This window comes from Podarcis erhardii (assembly GCF_964252035.2).
Source record: "Podarcis erhardii genome assembly, chromosome: 15".
Classification (NCBI taxonomy): Eukaryota; Metazoa; Chordata; class Lepidosauria; order Squamata; family Lacertidae; genus Podarcis; species Podarcis erhardii.
Window position 1 is genome coordinate 10,100,910 of NC_138505.1, and position 17,108 is coordinate 10,118,017.

A 17,108-nucleotide genomic window follows, 5' to 3' on the forward strand; every position below is an offset into this window, starting at 1 on the left:
TTTGGGTCTCAATTTCTTACACCCTCCCTTGAACGGCAGTCCTTGGGTGGACAGCCACACCCGGTCCCCCACCCTTATGGTTTTACCTTCCCTTCTGCTTCTGTCTGCTTGCTTCTTGTATTCTTCCTTGGCCCTCTCTAAGTTGAGTTGGAGTTGCCTGTGGATAGCTTCCATCTCTTCCACAAAGTGTTCCGCTGCTGGGACACTCCATCTTTCCCCTCTTTCTCCTGGGAATGCCCTGGGATGACACCCATAATTAGCCAGGAAGGGACTCATCCCTGTGGACACATTCTCCGCGTTGTTGTAGGCAAATTCTGCCAGGGCCAACTTATCTACCCAATCGTTTTTTCTGTCATTTACATAACACCTCAGGTATTGTTGTAAAATACCGTTTGCCCTTTCCGCCTGCCCATTTGTTTCTGGGTGTCGGGCAGTCGAAAAATTGACTTCTACGTGCAGTAAGCTCATGAGCTTCCTCCAGAACCTGGAAGTAAATTGTTTCCCCCGGTCTGAGACCACCCTCAAGGGGGCGCCATGCAACCTAAAAATATGCTTTACAAACAACTTGGCGGTTTCTTCCGCTGTGACCGCGTGTGAACAGGCTATAAAATGGCACATCTTAGTTAATAGGTCTACCACCACCATGACAGCTGTCTTCCCTTTGGATTTTGGCAGATCTGTCATAAAATCTATGGATACTGCCTCCCATGGCCTTTCTGGTGTGGGTAAGGGTTCCAATAACCCCGCTGGTGCCAGCCTCTCTCCTTTTGCTCGTTGGCATCGGTCGCACCCCCTTACATATTCCCGTACGTCTTCCCTCACCTTGGGCCACCAAAACTCCCTGGTAACCAACCACATGGTTTTGTGTTGCCCGAAGTGCCCCGCTGTGGGGCTGTCGTGCAATTGTTTGAGTACCCTGCCCCTCAATTCCCCTTCCGGTATGTACAGTGCCCCCTTGTAATACAACGTTCCGTTCCTTTCCTCAAAACCCCCTGTGTTCTCTCCACCTCTCCGGAGTCCTCTGAGTTTATCTTGGGCGTAATCATCGTTCTCGGTTCTCTCTACCAGTTCTCTTTGCCCCACCAATGCCGCCCCACACACCCAGTGGTCCTCGGGAATGATATGTCTCTCCTCTGGCGCTCCCTCTCCCTCCAAATACTCTGGTTTTCGAGAGAGAGCGTCCGCTCTGACATTCTCCTTCCCCGGCACGTAGCAAATTTCAAAATGGAATTTGGAAAACTCCTGGGCCCATCTCACTTGTCTCTGGTTCAGTACTCGGGCAGTTCTCCAGTATTCTAGATTTTTGTGGTCGGTGCGCACTTGGACCTTGTGCTGCGCTCCGATCAGCAAATGTCGCCATCTCCGGAACGCTTCATGAATGGCGAGTAGTTCTCGGTCGTACACGGTGTAGTTTCTCGGATTTGTTCAGCTTCCGCGAGAAGAAGGCACACGGTCTCCATTCCGACGTATCTTTCCCCGGCTGTAGAAGCACCGCCCCCGCCGCTCGGTCTGATGCGTCAGTCTCCACTCTCATTGGTTGCCGTAGATCCACGTGCAAAAGTTGTTCTTCCGACGCAAACGCCTTCTTTAAACTTTCGAACGCTCGCTGCGCCTCTTCTGTCCAAACAAATTTCTTCTTGCTGCTGAGACAATCAGTGATGGGAGCCGTTAAGTGGGCAAAGTTCTTGATGAACTTCCGATAGAAGTTTCCGAAGCCCAGGAACCTTTGCACGTCCTTCTTAGTTTTCGGTGTCTTCCATTCCAGTACTGCTTGAACCTTGCTGGGATCCATGGCCAATCCCTTGTCTGACAACCGGTACCCCAGGAATTCCACCTCTCTGGTATGAAACTGACACTTCTCCAGTTTCACCCACAGCTGGTTTGCTTGCAGTCTGCTCAGTACCTCTCTTACGTCCCGCACATGCTGCTCCTCATTCTCTGAGTACACCAAGACGTCATCTAAGAACGCTACACAGTTCTTGTAAAGCAAGGGTCCCAGGACGTGATTCATGAATGATTGAAAACAGGCTGAGCCCGCCTGTAGACCGAAGGGCATAACGAGGTACTCAAAGGCCCCCAAGGGGGTGAACATCGTGGTTTTCCACTCGTCTCCCTTTCTCATACGTATCAGGTTATACGCCCCCCTTAGGTCCAGCTTGGTAAAAATTTTCCCTTTCCTCACTCGGGTCAAAATGTCATCGATTCTGGGCATGGGGAAAGTAACGGGTTCTGACACTGCATTTGGGGCCCGGAAGTCCACGACCAATCTGGGTTTATCCGTATGTTTTTTGTCCACAAAGAACACTGGGCTGCCCCCCACCGCTCGTGACTCTCTGATGAAACCTCGCTTGAGGTTTTTGTCAATGAACTCCCTTAACTCCTGCATCTCCCTGTCTGACATAGCATACAGCTTGCCCACTGGCAGTTGTGCTCCTGGGAGTAAGTTAATTTGACAGTCAAAGGGTCTGTGCGGGGGCAGTTTGTCTGCTTCTCTTTCGCTGAAGACGTTAACCAAGTTGGCATATTGTCGTGGTACCTCCCCTTTATCTGTTACTTCCATCCCTGCTAGCGTGGCCTGGGCTTCTGCCTGTGCTTCCCCTCCCTTGCAGTGCGCCAGGCAATACGCTGACCCAAATGAGACTACTCTCTGGTGCCATCCCACTAGCAGGTCATGCAGCGCTAGCCAGCTCATTCCCAATATGATGGGCGCTCCTCCCAGGGTAGCCACATTAAACGCTATGACCTCCGTGTGTCTTGCCACCCTCATTATCATGGAAACAGTCTGGAGGTTAACTTCTCCCCCCAACAGCTCCCTCCCATCAATCGTTGTCACCTGCAGAGGGTTACTTAAAGGAACAGTCTGTATCTGGTGTTCCGCTGCAAACTCATTACTCATAAAATTGCAGGAGCTGCCTGAGTCCAATAGCGCCCTTATCTTTAGCGGATGTCCGTTTGGTAGCTCTAGCACCACCTCCATGACAAGCGCTGGTCTTGGGGGTTCAGGCTTGGGCACATTCACTGCTCTTTGGCCTGGCTGCTGTGCCCCGATGCTGGCAACCAGGCGTTGGCTTTTACCTGCTCCTTAACCCCCTCCTCCTCCCCCCCAACAGCTCCCGCCATTCCTTGCCATCCCTTCCTCTGAGGGCAGACTCTGGCAAAGTGACCTGGCTGTTGGCAGAGGAAACACTTCTTGGCACTCTTTCCCTCTTTCTTCCACCCTTCGTTGGCGTTTGAAACTCCGCGCGCACACGCTGTTCCAATCTCCATCGGTTCTACTGGCGGTAACTGCTGCCCTGGTATCTCTGGAATGCGGAACTCACTCCAACGTTCCCCTTTCCCTTCCCGCTTTTCCAAGGCTCTTGACTCTTGGCGCGCTCCGACGGCAAGCGCTGATTTAGTCAATTGGTCCATAGACTCCGCCCTGGGCGCGCGGGAAAGTTCATCCTTCACCGCCGAGGATAACCCTTCTTCGAAAAGCATTTGAATTGGGTCTGCAGACAGGTCCCAACCCAGTTTATGGATCAACATGGTAAACTCAGTCCAGTACTCTCGGACGGAGCGGTTCCCCTGTTTACACGCCATCAATTGTCTGCGCACCACCCCCTGCTCAATCTCACTGGAAAACATCAGGTCCATGGCGCGAAAAAAATTCCTCGTGTCCTTTAGAACGTCACTGTTCCCTGCCATCAGGGGCCTCACCCAGTCTTTCGCCCCACCAATGACATACGCCACTCTCGATTCCTCATCTGGGAAGTCATCAAACTGCAGATTGAGGGCGTATTGCATCTCAGTCCTAAAGGCTTGATAATTTCTGGGACACCCCCAAACTTTTGCACCAACCCTGGCACCTTCCTGGCAAGTGGGGTGGTTTTGCCCTTGTCTGCATCCTGAGCCCGCCTCTCTTCGAGCCTCGCTGTTTGCAGCGCTAGCTGGAGTTCCAACACCCTGTACCTTTCTTCCAGGCTTGGACCCGCTCCAGCTCCTCCTCCGTCTCCAGCTCCGGTTGGGTTGCTCATGATGCCTTTTGCACAAGCGCTTACGGAGACTGTCGGATTGCTGTGATGGGAATATGAGCTACTTGTGCGTAAAAGTTCAGTCCCTCAGATCTTGGGCATGTTTCTCAAGACTCTGTGTACAGCGGAGCCCCTTAAGCATGACTCCCTTAATCGCTGGCAGAATCCGACAGTGGGCGTTTACGGAAACGACTCCAGCATAGAAGCTCCTTAACGGAAACGCGTCGTCTGGATTCTCGGCGCGACAGTTTCCGGCGCGGAGTGGGTGTACCTATAGGAGGTCCTGCGACTTCTCCACTGTTTTCGCTGGAAGATTCCCTGAGCAATTCCTGTGCCTCACTCTCTCTCTGATCTCCCGCACTCCCCCTGCTGGTACCTTCCCCCGCTGCTAATTCTCTCCTAGCTTCTGAGAGCCCCTCCACCACCTGCCTTTCCGATGGCAGTTCCCTGACAGTAGATCTTGTGTCTTCCAATACTTTGCGATGAGTATTCTTGCTGCTGTTGTAGCGCCTTGCTGCTGTTGTAGCGCCTCCTCTTTCCCAGGCTGAACATACCCAACTCCATCAACTGCTCCTCGTAAGACCCTCAGCCATCTTGGTTGCCCTCACACCTTCCAGCTTGTCAACGTCCTTCCTAAATTGTGGTGCCCAGAATTGGACACAGTATTCCAGGTGTGTGGTCTGACCAAGGCAGAATAGAGACTCTTAATCTAATTTTTATTTTTTTTATTTTTTCCATTCTTTATAATCACACTTTCATCCAGGGACGTCAATAACTTACAAAATAAACCATTCAGTCGAAAATCTAACAATAACATGAATCAAAATCACCCTCCTATATTTATGCATAACAATATATACTTTTGTCCCTACTCATTTATCCTAATTTCCCCCCTTCCTCCCTCCCCTTTAACCCCTCCCCCCCAAAATTGTTCTCTCTTCAAATCTTTAACCATGTGCACAGGTTATTCATTCTAATATGGATGCCTGGGTTGGCTTCCCCCCGTGCTATCCAATTCCTATAACTTGTCCATTTATTCAAACTCTGAAGCCATGATTTCAGAAATCTCATTTTGGGGACGTGATCTGTCTTTGGACAAGGCTGGACAAACAGCGGAGGCTGCCTTCCTCAAAAGATCCACTGGATCACAGAAAAGCCCAGAATCATTTTTCCCTTAGTGGTTGTTTTGATGTCTCTGGGCAACCTGTGAGCAGGGCTGTGATGCAACAGGGCTAGTGCCTCAAATTATTTTCAGCAATCCTGAGGGAAATAAATGTGGGTGGGGAATCAAAACAGCCCCCTAGGGGCTTGATGCTGCTCACTGGGCACGGAACACTGAACAGCAAGGGCGGTGGGGAATGGAATGGTATTCCCAGGAAAAGGGCATGACCGCCTGACTGGCACTCACAACATGGGCTGTCCAAACGACAGCCTAACCTCCCGGTTAATGGTTCTGACTGGGACTCCATAAGTGGGTCATAAATGATCTTCAACAGAAAAGGCTCCAGGAGCAACATACATAAGCAATTGATGGCAGCTACTCAGCCAAATAGGGACGCGGGTGGCGCTGTGGGTTAAACCACAGAGCCTAGGGCTTGCCGATCAGAAGGTCGGCTGTTCGAATCCCCGCGACGGGGTGAGCTCCTGTTGCTCGGTCCCTGCTCCTGCCAACCTAGCAGTTCGAAAGCACGTCAAAGTGCAAGTAGATAAATAGGTACTGCTCCGGCGGGAAGGTAAACGCTGTTTCCGTGTGCTGCTCTGGTTCACCAGAAGCGGCTTAGTCCTGCTGGCCACGTGACCCGGAAGCTGTACGCCAGCTCCCTCGGCCGATAAAGCGAGATGAGCGCCTCAACCCCAGAGTCGGTCACGACTGGACCTAATGGTCAGGGGTCCCTTTACCTTTTACTCAGCCAAATGACTGGAGTAGCCCTGCTTCAAATCGCTCGCACTTGTGGCTATTCCTTGTGGCAATGAGTTCCTTACAATAAAGCAAGGAACTTCCTTCTCCCCTCAGTCTGCAGAACCCCTCAGTTTTACTGGGTTTCTCCCTGAGCTATAGCTTTAGAAAGGAGAGGAAGGAAAAACCCTCCACCTTCTCCACACCACACCCTGATCTTCTATAGACAGCCTCCCTTGTTTCGCCTTACATAAACCCCAGTTCCGTGCGTAATCCCACAACCTCGTTCGCACAGCTGGATCCGCTCTGTTTGGTGAGGCTTTGAGGCCTAGGCACCCACAGCTTTGGCCAGGGGATCGATTTCCTGGCAGCCTTTGCCAGACAGAAGCTCCTGCCTGGCTTGTTGATCCAGACAGGGTGACGTCTGCTCTCCCTCGCCTGCCAAGTTCCACAGCCGCCTGCTTCTGTATCCTCAACCAGGTCTGGAAAAGGGCCTGAAGCCTCTTTGCCCCATGCTGGCCGGACGTCTCTTGTCCGTCGGCCTTTGGCGTTGCGGTTGACCCATTTATCTTGGCAGCGCTTTTCCCGGACCTCCTTCTCTTTCCCCCCTCCCTGCCTCAAACATGAATTTCTGGAAACCAAAGTCCTTGTGGTGAGGAATTGGTTCTGCTTTTTGAAGGTTCTTCTGAGCCATACATTCAGCCGCTGATGTTATGGGTGGTCCTGAACATTTGGGTATTCGTTTTGGTTAAGAAGTCCGTGACCTTGAGCCAGTCTTTCTTTCTTTCTTTCTTTCTTTCTTTCTTTCTTTCTTTCTTTCATGTTCTCTCTCTTGTGCTCAGATCCATGTAATCCCTAAACTGGGAGCTCTGCCCCCATAATCCTGACATACCCTCCAACATTTCTCCAATGAAAATAGAATCATAGAATCATAGAGTTGGAAGGGAGCCCCAGAGGCATCTAGTCTGACCCCCAACCATGCAGGAATCTCAGCTAAAGCACATATGACAGATGGCCATCTAACCTCTGCTTAAAAACCTCCAAGGTAGGAGAGTCCGCCACCTCCCCAGGGAGACTGTTCCACTGTCGGACAGCTCTGACGGTCCTTTTATTCCATAATAATAATAATAATTTTATTATTTATACTCCACCCATCTGACTGCATTGGCTCAGCCACTCTGGGTGGCTTCCAACATATAGGAAAAACATACTAAAACATGAAAAACTTCTCTGTAGATAGCCTTCAGATGTCTTCTAAAGGTTTAGAGTTACTTATCTCCTTGGCTCAGGGTAGGGTGGGATCACATAACACACAAGGATGGAAAAGAACAAACTCAGGCCTCTGAAACAATTACTCTTATAATGACCATCAAGCCTAGTTCAGGGGCAGAAGGTGCCTGATGGAGCCGAGCCTTAAGAAAGCAGTCGAATTGAGCCTTCTTCCCTTCTCTCCAATCGTTGTGGGTGCTCCTTGCAAGGACTCCACTCTATATGATCTCAGGAGACGCTGGAAGGGATGCTAGCAAGGTCCGAAGGTGTGAGTGCGGGCTCCAAGGTCAAAACCACCAGTTCCCTGGAAACAGATTAGCAGCCAGGGAAGGTATTTGCCGATCGGAAGGTCGGCGGTTTAAATCCCCGTGACGGGGTGAGCTCCCATTGTTTGGTCCCAGCTCTTGCCCACCTAGCAGTTCGAAAGCACATCAGTGCAAGTAGATAAATAGGTACCGCTCTGGCGGGAAGGTAAACGGCGTTTCCGTGCGCTGCTCTGGTTTGCCAGAAGTGGCTTAGTCATGCTGGCCACATGACCCGGAAGCTGTCCGTGGACGAACGCCGGCTCCCTTGGCCTATAGAGCGAGATGAGCACTGCAACGCCAGAGTCGTCTGCGACTGGACCTAATGGTCAGGGGTCCCTTTACCTTTTTAATATGTTCCTAGCATCCGGTTCCATTTAGCAACCTTGTAGCTTTACTCTGCACCAGCAGAAGTTCCCAGGCCGTTTCCATGGGCAGCCCCATGTGCAGCACATTGCAGCAGTCTAGGTTAGCGGGACATGGATCTTCAAACCCCTCCAAGTACAGTTGCAGCTGGCAAAAGGCACTGGAAAACACAGAGACCACTTGAAGTTCACCCTCTCCAGATACTTCAGACTCCAGCTCCCATCAGACCTAGCCAGCATGGCCAATGGGCAGGGATAATGGGAGTTGTAGTCCAGCAACATCTGGCAGGCCACAGATTCCTCACATCTGCCTTAATATCTCTGAGACAGATCTCCCATGGGGTAAATAAACATTGTTGTTTCTGATGAAATTCCTTTAAATTGGACGCTCAGGGTCAGTCTTGCTACCTGCTTAGAAGCTGAATGGTAAAGTCTAATAAAGCTAATAATTAACCATTGAAATTAATCAATCGATTAAGTAATTACAACGGATACTTAATTCTTCTCATCGTTTCCAGACGGACAATCTTCTGTTTGGATTCAGTAAAAAGAGTGAGTTATCCCGCTGAATGTTTATATATTTAATTTTTAAAAAAGTAAATTAGGTTTGAAATAACATGATAAAGTAAGGTGGCATAAAAGCAAGCATGTTGATGGCAGAAAATTGCATGGGGAAATATATAATTACAGAGGGCACATTAACAGCATACACTGAAAGCATTATGGTACCACTTTAAACTGCCAAAAGAGTTCTGGGATCTGTAGTTTGTTAAAGGGCGCTGAGAGTTGTTAGAAGACCCTCTGATCCACTCACAGAGCTAAAATTCCCAGAGTTGCCTGGGAGGATGGGTTGATGGTTAAACCACTCTGAGAATTGTAGCTCTGTGAGGGGATCAAGGAGCGGCTAAATTCTGGATGTTGTTGGGCTACAACTCCCATCAGCCCCAGCAAACATGAGCTACACTGACACCATCCATGTAAAATACTAAATATACCATAGCTTCCCTCAAAGAATGCTGGGAGCTCTAGCTTAAAGGTGCCAAGAATTATTGAGATATGCTTCTTCTTCTTCCCATAATTCCCTGGGAAGAGGAATGGTTAAACCACTGTGGGAATTCCCACCCCTATTTAAAAGGAGGTTGGGATGCTCTCTCACTGGAAATGTTACTTAATGAAGAATAACCTGATGTATAAGATAAATGGGAAGATGTAAATCAAGAGAGGTGTTCCGGCAGACTGGCAGGAATAACAAGAAGCACCTCCATGTTTGTGACATTTCCGGCAGTTAAAAGTCGCCGGTGAGGGAGCTGGGAGGAGGTCCTTGGGACTTGAGAGGAGAAACCGGGGAGTTATGTATTCCCCCCTTCTTTTCCTCATGTATTTCAGCTACGAGCTTTAGATCCATTTTCATTTGTGTGCAGAAGAGGTTGGTACACAGCCTTGGCTTTCATTGCACTATATACACTTCACTGACCTGTAGAGGACACCTGCAAGCAAATAATTGTGCGTAGTCAAGAGATGTAATAGTCATTGTGTTTCTGGTGAAGAAAGCATCTTTGTGGCCCCGCCCACCATTGATATGATCTGATGCCACTTTGAAAGGTCCTGGCTTCCCCCAAAGAATTCTGGGAAGCTGTAGTTTGTTATGGGTGCCGAGACCCCCTGTTAAGAGACCCCCTATTCCCCCATGGGGACACAAGTGGCGCTGTGGTGTAAACAACTGAGCCTCTTGGGCTTGCCGATCGGAAGGTTGGCGGTTCGAATCCCCATGACAGGGTGAGCTCCCGTTGCTAAGTCCCAGCTCCTGCCAACCTAGCAGTTTGAAAGCATGCAGTGCAAGTAGATAAATAGGTACCACTCCTGTGGGAAGGTAAACGGTGTTTCCGTGTGCTACTCTGGTTTCGCCAGAAGCGGCTTAGTCATGCTGGCCACATGACCCGGAAAAACTGTCTGTGGACAAACGTCGGCTCCCTTGGCCAGTAAAGCGAGATGAGCGCCGCAACCCCAGAGTCGTTCGCTGTCAGGGGTCCTTTACCTATTCCCCCATGAGCTACATTTCTCAGACTTCTTAGTAAAGAGAGATAGGTTGTTAAACCACTCCTGCGGGGAGGGGAACAGGGTCCACACCCTTAGCAAACTACAGCTCCCAGAATTCTCTAGGAGAAACCATAACTGTTTAAAGCAGTATTATCACAGTGCTTTAAATATACGGCATGTATGAGGCCACACACATACTCACCCACACGCCTAGTGCTCACCAATCGTCTTTTGCGCTCATGATGAGAACTTATCTGTTTTTGTATTTACACTGGTACCTCGGGTTACATACGCTTCAGGTTACATATGCTTCAGGTTACAGACTCTGCTAAACCAGAAATAGTACCTTGGGTTAAGAACTTTGCTTCAGGATGAGAACAGAAATCATGCGGCGGCGGCAGGAGGTCCCATTAGCTAAAGTGGTGCTTCAGGTTAAGAACAGTTTCAGGTTAAGAACAGACCTCCGGAACGAATTAAGTTCTTAACCCGAGGTACCACTGTATACTGAAAGATAACAAGCTGCCATTCTGCTCCTTCCCACCCCCCTGCAATCCATTTTTGATTGGAGAGGGGGTGATTTGTGTTTCACACACACACACAACCTCAAGGCAATTGGTATCCCTCTGCCTAAGCTACTTTTACAGGGTAGGATTGTAGAGTTGGATGGGACCCCATGGGTCATCTACTCCAACCCCCGGCAATGCAGGAGCGGATGTTTGCAGAAAGCTTCCTCAAAAGTGGTGGTGGTTGTTAGAATTTCTTACCTGCCCTGCACCCAAAGGTCCCAGGGCGGGTTACAAGAATTAAAACACAACATTAATATTAAAGCAACACCACGTAATATTCAAAACAAGTAAAAATTGCAGAAATGAGGTGGGTCCTAAAAACATATGTTGCCTGCTTTTTATCGAGGAATTGTTCTGATTTCTTTGTCCAGTGACCAGCATTCAACTTGATTTGTTGGTGGGGAGATTATAGGTCTTCTTCTGATCAATCAGTCACCATCCCACATTTAAAGGGTAAAGGTAAAGGGAGCCCTGACCATTAGGTCCAGTCGTGGCCAACTCTGGGGTTGCGGCGCTCACCTCGCTTTATTGGCCAAGGGAGCAGGCGTACAGCTTCCAGGTCACGTGGCCAGCATGGCTAAGTCACTTCTGGCGAACCAGAGCAGCGCACGAAAACGCCATTTACCTTCCCGCCAGAGCGGTACCTATTTATCTACTTGCACTTTGAGGTGCTTTCGAACTGCTAGGTTGGCAGGAGCAGGGACCGAGAAAAGGGAGCTCACCCCATCTTGGGGATTCGAACCGCCCACCTTCTGATCAGCAAGCCCTAGCCTCTGTGGTTTAACCCACAGCGCCACCCGAGTCCCTATCCCACATTTACCAGCGCCTTTATTCAGTATCACAGTCCTTGTGTTCTATCTTGTCTGTGATCTTCATCTTACGTCTTGCAAAGCTGGGGCTTATCTCTTGCGACAGAGGCACTCCTTGCTCTGAGTTTAAAAGTGGATTGGGCAAGTTGTGGGAAGATAAGGCTACTAGCCGAGAGGGCTCCGCTCTGCCTCCATAGTCAGCTTCTTTAAAAACCCCATAAGGGGAGAGTGTGCTCGTGTCCTCAAATCCCGCTTGTAGGATTCCCACTGAGGGAACTGGTTGGCCATTGGGAGAACAGGATACCAGGCTCTTCCTGGGTTCTTAACCACTTCAGTTAGAGACCCCAAAACGGGGGAGGATTCTGATCAGAGGGAGTTAACTAGTGAGAGTTAATAGTTGATGTTGTTGTTGTCCGTCTCAAAAGACAACGGCGCACATACCCGCCAACATTTCTCCAATGAAAATAGGGATTTTCTATTCCATAATAATGTTGTTGTTACTATTATTATTATTATTATTATTACCCCGTGCATCTGACTGCGTTGCCCCAGCCACTCTGGACAGCTTCCAACATATACAGGTGTTATGTACTAAATTCTCACCCTGGGCCAGCAGGGGGATACTGTAGATAGTTTTCACTCAGATCCACATATGCAAATAAGGGATTGAAAGTGACGTTCAGTGATTGGATAGTTACAGAAAGTGGTTACTGTTGCGTTCTAGTGGAGCTCTATATAAGCAGGCTGGCTGAACCCTTCAGTTCAGTTCTGTTCTGGCCTGTGAATAAACAAGAGCTGTTTGAAGAATCGCTGTGTTGTCTGATATGTTCACCCACAACTTAACAATAAACACATAATAAAACATTAAATATAAAAACTGCCCCGTACAGGGCTGCCTTCAGATGTCTTCTAAAGTTTGTATAGTTACTTATCTCTTTGGCTCGGGGGTTGCATATAACACCCCTTCCCCATTTTTTTTTGTACCCATCGTATGGTTATTCTAAGGTAGATTGCTTCTGAATGTGGAAGTTCCATTTAGCCATCGTCAGCAGTGGAAAGCGTCTCTGGAGAACAGAGGAAGAGCCTGGCTGCTGGATCAGACCGATGGCCCATCCGGCCCAGCTCGTTGTATTCACTCACCCCAACGAGAATCCCAAAAGCAGAACCTGAGGGCAACAGCGACGCTCCCCTTCTGCATTTTCAAGAAAATTATATTCAGAAGCATTACTGCCCCTAGCATGTAGGTGGATCAAAGTCAGAGAGCTGAGTGGCCATTAATAGCCTCAGCCTCTGCTAATGTTTTTAATGTTTAATGCTGTATTGTGTTTTAATATTCAGTTGGTAGCTGCCCAGAGAGGTTGGGGAAATCCAGCCAGATGGGCGGGGTATAATAATAATAATAATTATAGCACTTTCCCATAGTTACTCTGATCCTGCTTTGAACCCCATACCCTCCAACATTTCTCTGATGAAAATAGAGACATCCTATTCAATAATAATAAGGGACACGGGTGGCGCTGTGGGTTAAACCACAGAGCCTAGGACTTGCTGATCAGAAGATCAGGGGTTCGAATCCCCGCGACGGGGTGAGCTCCCATTGCTCGGTCCCTGCTCCTGCCAACCTAGCAGTTCGAAAGCACGAAGTGCAAGTAGATAAATAGGTACCGCTCTGGCGGGAAGGTAAACGGCGTTTCCGTGCGCTGCTCTGGTTGGCCAAAGCAGCTTAGTCATGCTGGCCACATAACCTGGAAGCTGTACGCTGGCTCCCTTGGCCAATAAAGTGAGATGAGCGCCGCAACCCCAGAGTCGGTCACGACTGGACCTAATGGTCAGGGGTCCCTTTACCTTTATTCAATAATAATAATAATTTTTTTATTTATTTACTGTATACCCCACCCATCTGACTAGGTTGCCCCAGACACTCTGTGCGGCTACCAGCATATAAAAAACATAATATAACATTAGACATTTTTAAAAAGCCTTCCCTATGCAAGGCTGCCTTCAGATGTCTTCTAAAGGTTGTATAGTTACTTATCTCCTTGGCTTGGGGGGGGGGGTCACATAACTCCATACCCTCTGATGAAAATAGGGACGTCCTAAGGAGAAGCGGGACATTCCGGGATCAAATCAGAAACTGGGACGGCTTCTGTAAATCAAGGAGTGTCCCTGGAAAATAAGGACACTTGGAGGGTCTGTGGAGTATGCCTCTAGGGGTGAAGTGAAACTGCTAGGGAATCACAGCACCTGCTGTGGCTGTAGAGACCAGTAACTCATAAATGCCGGTAACTCATAATCCCCCCCCCAACCCACAAACTGGGAGCTATCTGATGGTTTGGGGACAGTAGTGCGGTGTCAGATTCAGAAATGCAAGGTCCTGAGCACAATTTAAGGTGTTGGTGCTGAACTTTAAAGCCCTAAATGGCCTCGGCCCTGTATACCTGAAGGAGCGTCTCCACTCCCATCTTTCAGCCGAGGGCCTTCTGATAGTTCCCTCCCTGCGAGAAGTGAGGTTGCAGGGAACCAGGCAGAGGGCCTTCTCGGTAGTGGCGCCCACCCTGTGGAACACCCTCCTGTCAGATGTCAAGGAGATGAATAACTATCTGGCTTTTCGAAAAACATCTGAAGGCAGCCCTGTTTAGGGAAGTTTTTAATGACTGATGTTTTAATGTACAGTCATACCTCGGGTTAAAGTTGCTTTAGGGCGAGCGTTTTTGGGTTGCGCTCCGCGGCGACCCGGAAGCAATAGTTACTTCCAGGTTTCACCGCTTGCGCATGCGCAGATGCTCAAAATGAGGTCACGTACATGCGCAGAAGTGATGAATTGTGACCTGCGCATGTGCAGACGCGCAGACGCGGGTTGTGTTCACTTCAGGATGCAAACAGGGCTCCGGAACAGATCTCATTAGCATCTAGAGGCACCACTGTATTTTTAGTATTCTGTTGGGAGCCGCCCAGAGTGGCGGGGGAAACCCAGACAGATAGGCGGGGTATAAATAATACAGTAAATTATTATGTATTATTATTACACCTTTGTGATCAACTTATAATTATCCAGGAATAATAATTAGGGGTGCATTGCAACCCTAATTATAACCCTAATTTCAACAAGCAATGCAGATTTCCATGCTCCCAGAGTTCCCTGGGAAGAGGGATTGATTATTGAAGCACTCTGGGAACGTTAGGTCTCCTAATAGCAATCCACATCCTTCCCAGGTTCCAGAATCCTTTGCAGGAAACCATGACTGCTTAAAGAGGGAATCGTGGAATCTGTTCGAAGGGACCCTGTGGATCATTTTCTAGTCCCCTGCAATGCAGGAATATGCAGCTGCCCCATACAGGGGCCAAACGTGCAACCTGGGCGTTATCAGCACTGCCTCTAACCAGGCAAGCAGCTGGTAATTGTGGGGCTTTAAATGAGTGGTGCAAACTCGGACCCCCGGGTGTGGATGGCAAGTGGTGGGAACCAATATCCACCACAACCAGGGCCGGATTTAGGTTAATTGGGGCCCTTAGCTACTGAAAGTAATGGGGCCCTTTCTATGTCCAGCTGTCCTTTGTCAACAACAAATAGTCGCGGTTTTTTGTGTTGAATATGCTATACAGTGGTACCTCGGGTTACATACGCTTCAGGTTACAGACTCCGCTAACCCAGAAATAATACCTCAGGTTAAGAACTTTGCTTCAGGATGAGAAGACAAATCGTGCTCCGGCGGCACAGCAGCAGCGGGAGGCCCCATTAGCTAAAGTGGTGCTTCAGGTTAAGAACAGTTTCAGGTTAAGAATGGACCTCCAGAACGAATTAAGTACTTAACCTGAGGTACCACTGTATGGTAATTTATGGAACTAATAGGTATATAAAGCCATTTGCACATGTTGCCATCTAACGAGTCCATGCAGAATGCAGGCACCCTATATATAGAAAGGAGCAAACCAGTGATATTTTAGGGAGCAGGCTAGCAGGCGGGGGCCATTACTTACATCACAGAAGCCTACACAACACAAAACACTGTTGCTGTATGTAGGTTTTATTTTATTTGCTTTTTATCTTATATTTTGGAAATGGACATCCAGGGTTTTTTTTCCTTTAAATTTTTTGGGGACCCCAAGAGAGTGGGGCCCTAAGCTACAGCTTCTTTAGCTTATACATTAACCCATCACTTACCACAACATAGAAAAGAGGTGCAGAAGCTGATGCATCACCTGTGCACACAGGGGGGGAAAATAGAGAGATCCAAACACGGGCTTGCAATATCAAACTCCTTATTCTGGAAGCACCCAAAACTCTTCACTCTGCCCAGACACGACTAATTCCCAGTGCCACCTAGTCAGTGGCGGAGAAACCCTCTCCGGCACCCGGGCCGGGACGCCAAGGGGCAGGGCGAACTGCCCGGTGACGCACATGCGACGTCTGTACGGACTGCGCATGTGTGGCATCTCATACGGAGTGCGCACGCTTGGTGACCATACGGGATGCTACACATGTGCACTCCGTACAGGCCGCCGCTCGCGCACGGTGGCCTCACAGCTTCTATCCGTGGGCTGTTAGGCTGCTGAATGAAAAGATAACAACAGGGCAACTGACTTTCGGGTTTGGTGTGTGTGTCAGTAAACGAGGGGAATTGAGACTAAGAGAGCTGTGAAGTGATGGACATGAGGCAGGAGTCAATAATGCAGGTGAGCTGCATGCAAGCTGCCGGCCAGCCCTGTGGAGCCTCCTTTTATTGAGACAAATATGCAAACCAGGCAGATACATTTGGGGCTGGGACCTTTACACATCTTCCGGTCCCGAGATCGTGGGGTGCTACAAAGTTATTTTGGCACCTGTTTCCACAGCGTCATTTTCCGCTTGCACAGTGTATGACGAAGGAGACAAAAGGTCTCAGAGACAAAGATCACAGACAGGACACTGCAGACTACTGAGATCGCAAAATGTTAGACAGGGTACAATGTTCAGACAGCTGTGGCTTGTCTGTGAGGGGGGGTGCCCCGCCCCCCAAGGTCACGCGTGCAGGCAGACTGTGGCTGCCTGCGGGTGGGGAGTGTGCTCCCTCCAGACCCCACTCCCCACTCCGCGATCATCCCTACAGACCTGAGTGGGGGGTGTTTGCGTAATCTCACTGTATACAAGTTGTGTTGTTGTTATTGTTTAGTCGTGTCCACCTCTTCGTGACCCTATGGACCAGAGCACGCCAGGCACTCCTGTCTTCCACTGCCTCCCGCAGTTTGCTCAAACTCATGTTCGCAGCTTCGAGAACACTGTCCAACCATCTCGTCCTCTGTCGTCCCCTTCTCCTTGTGTCCTCCATCTTTCCCAACATCAGGGTCTTTGCCAGGGAGTCTTCTCTTCTCATGAGGTGGCCAAAGTACTGGAGCCTCAGCTACACGATCTGTCCTTCCAGTGGGCACTCAGGGCTGATTTCCTTCAGAATGGAGAGGTTTGATCTTCTTGCAGTCCATGGGACTCTCAAGAGTCTCCTCCAACACCATAATTCAAAAGCATCAATTCTTTGGCAATCAGCCTTCTTTATGGTCCAGCTCTCACTTCCATACATCACTACTGGGGAAACCATAGCTTTTACTATACGGACCTTTGTTGGCAAGGTGATGTCTCTGCTTTTTAAGACGCTGTCTAGGTTTGCCATTGCCTTTCTCCCAAGGAGCAGGCGTCTTTTAATTTTGTGGCTGCTGTCACTATCTGCAGTGATCATGGAGCCCAAGAAAGTAAAATCTCTCACTGCCTCCATTTCTTCCCCTTCTATTTGCCAGGAGGTGATGGGCCCAGTGGCCATGATCTTCGTTTTTTTGATGTTGAGCTTCAGACCATATTTTGCGCTCTCCTCTTTCACCCTC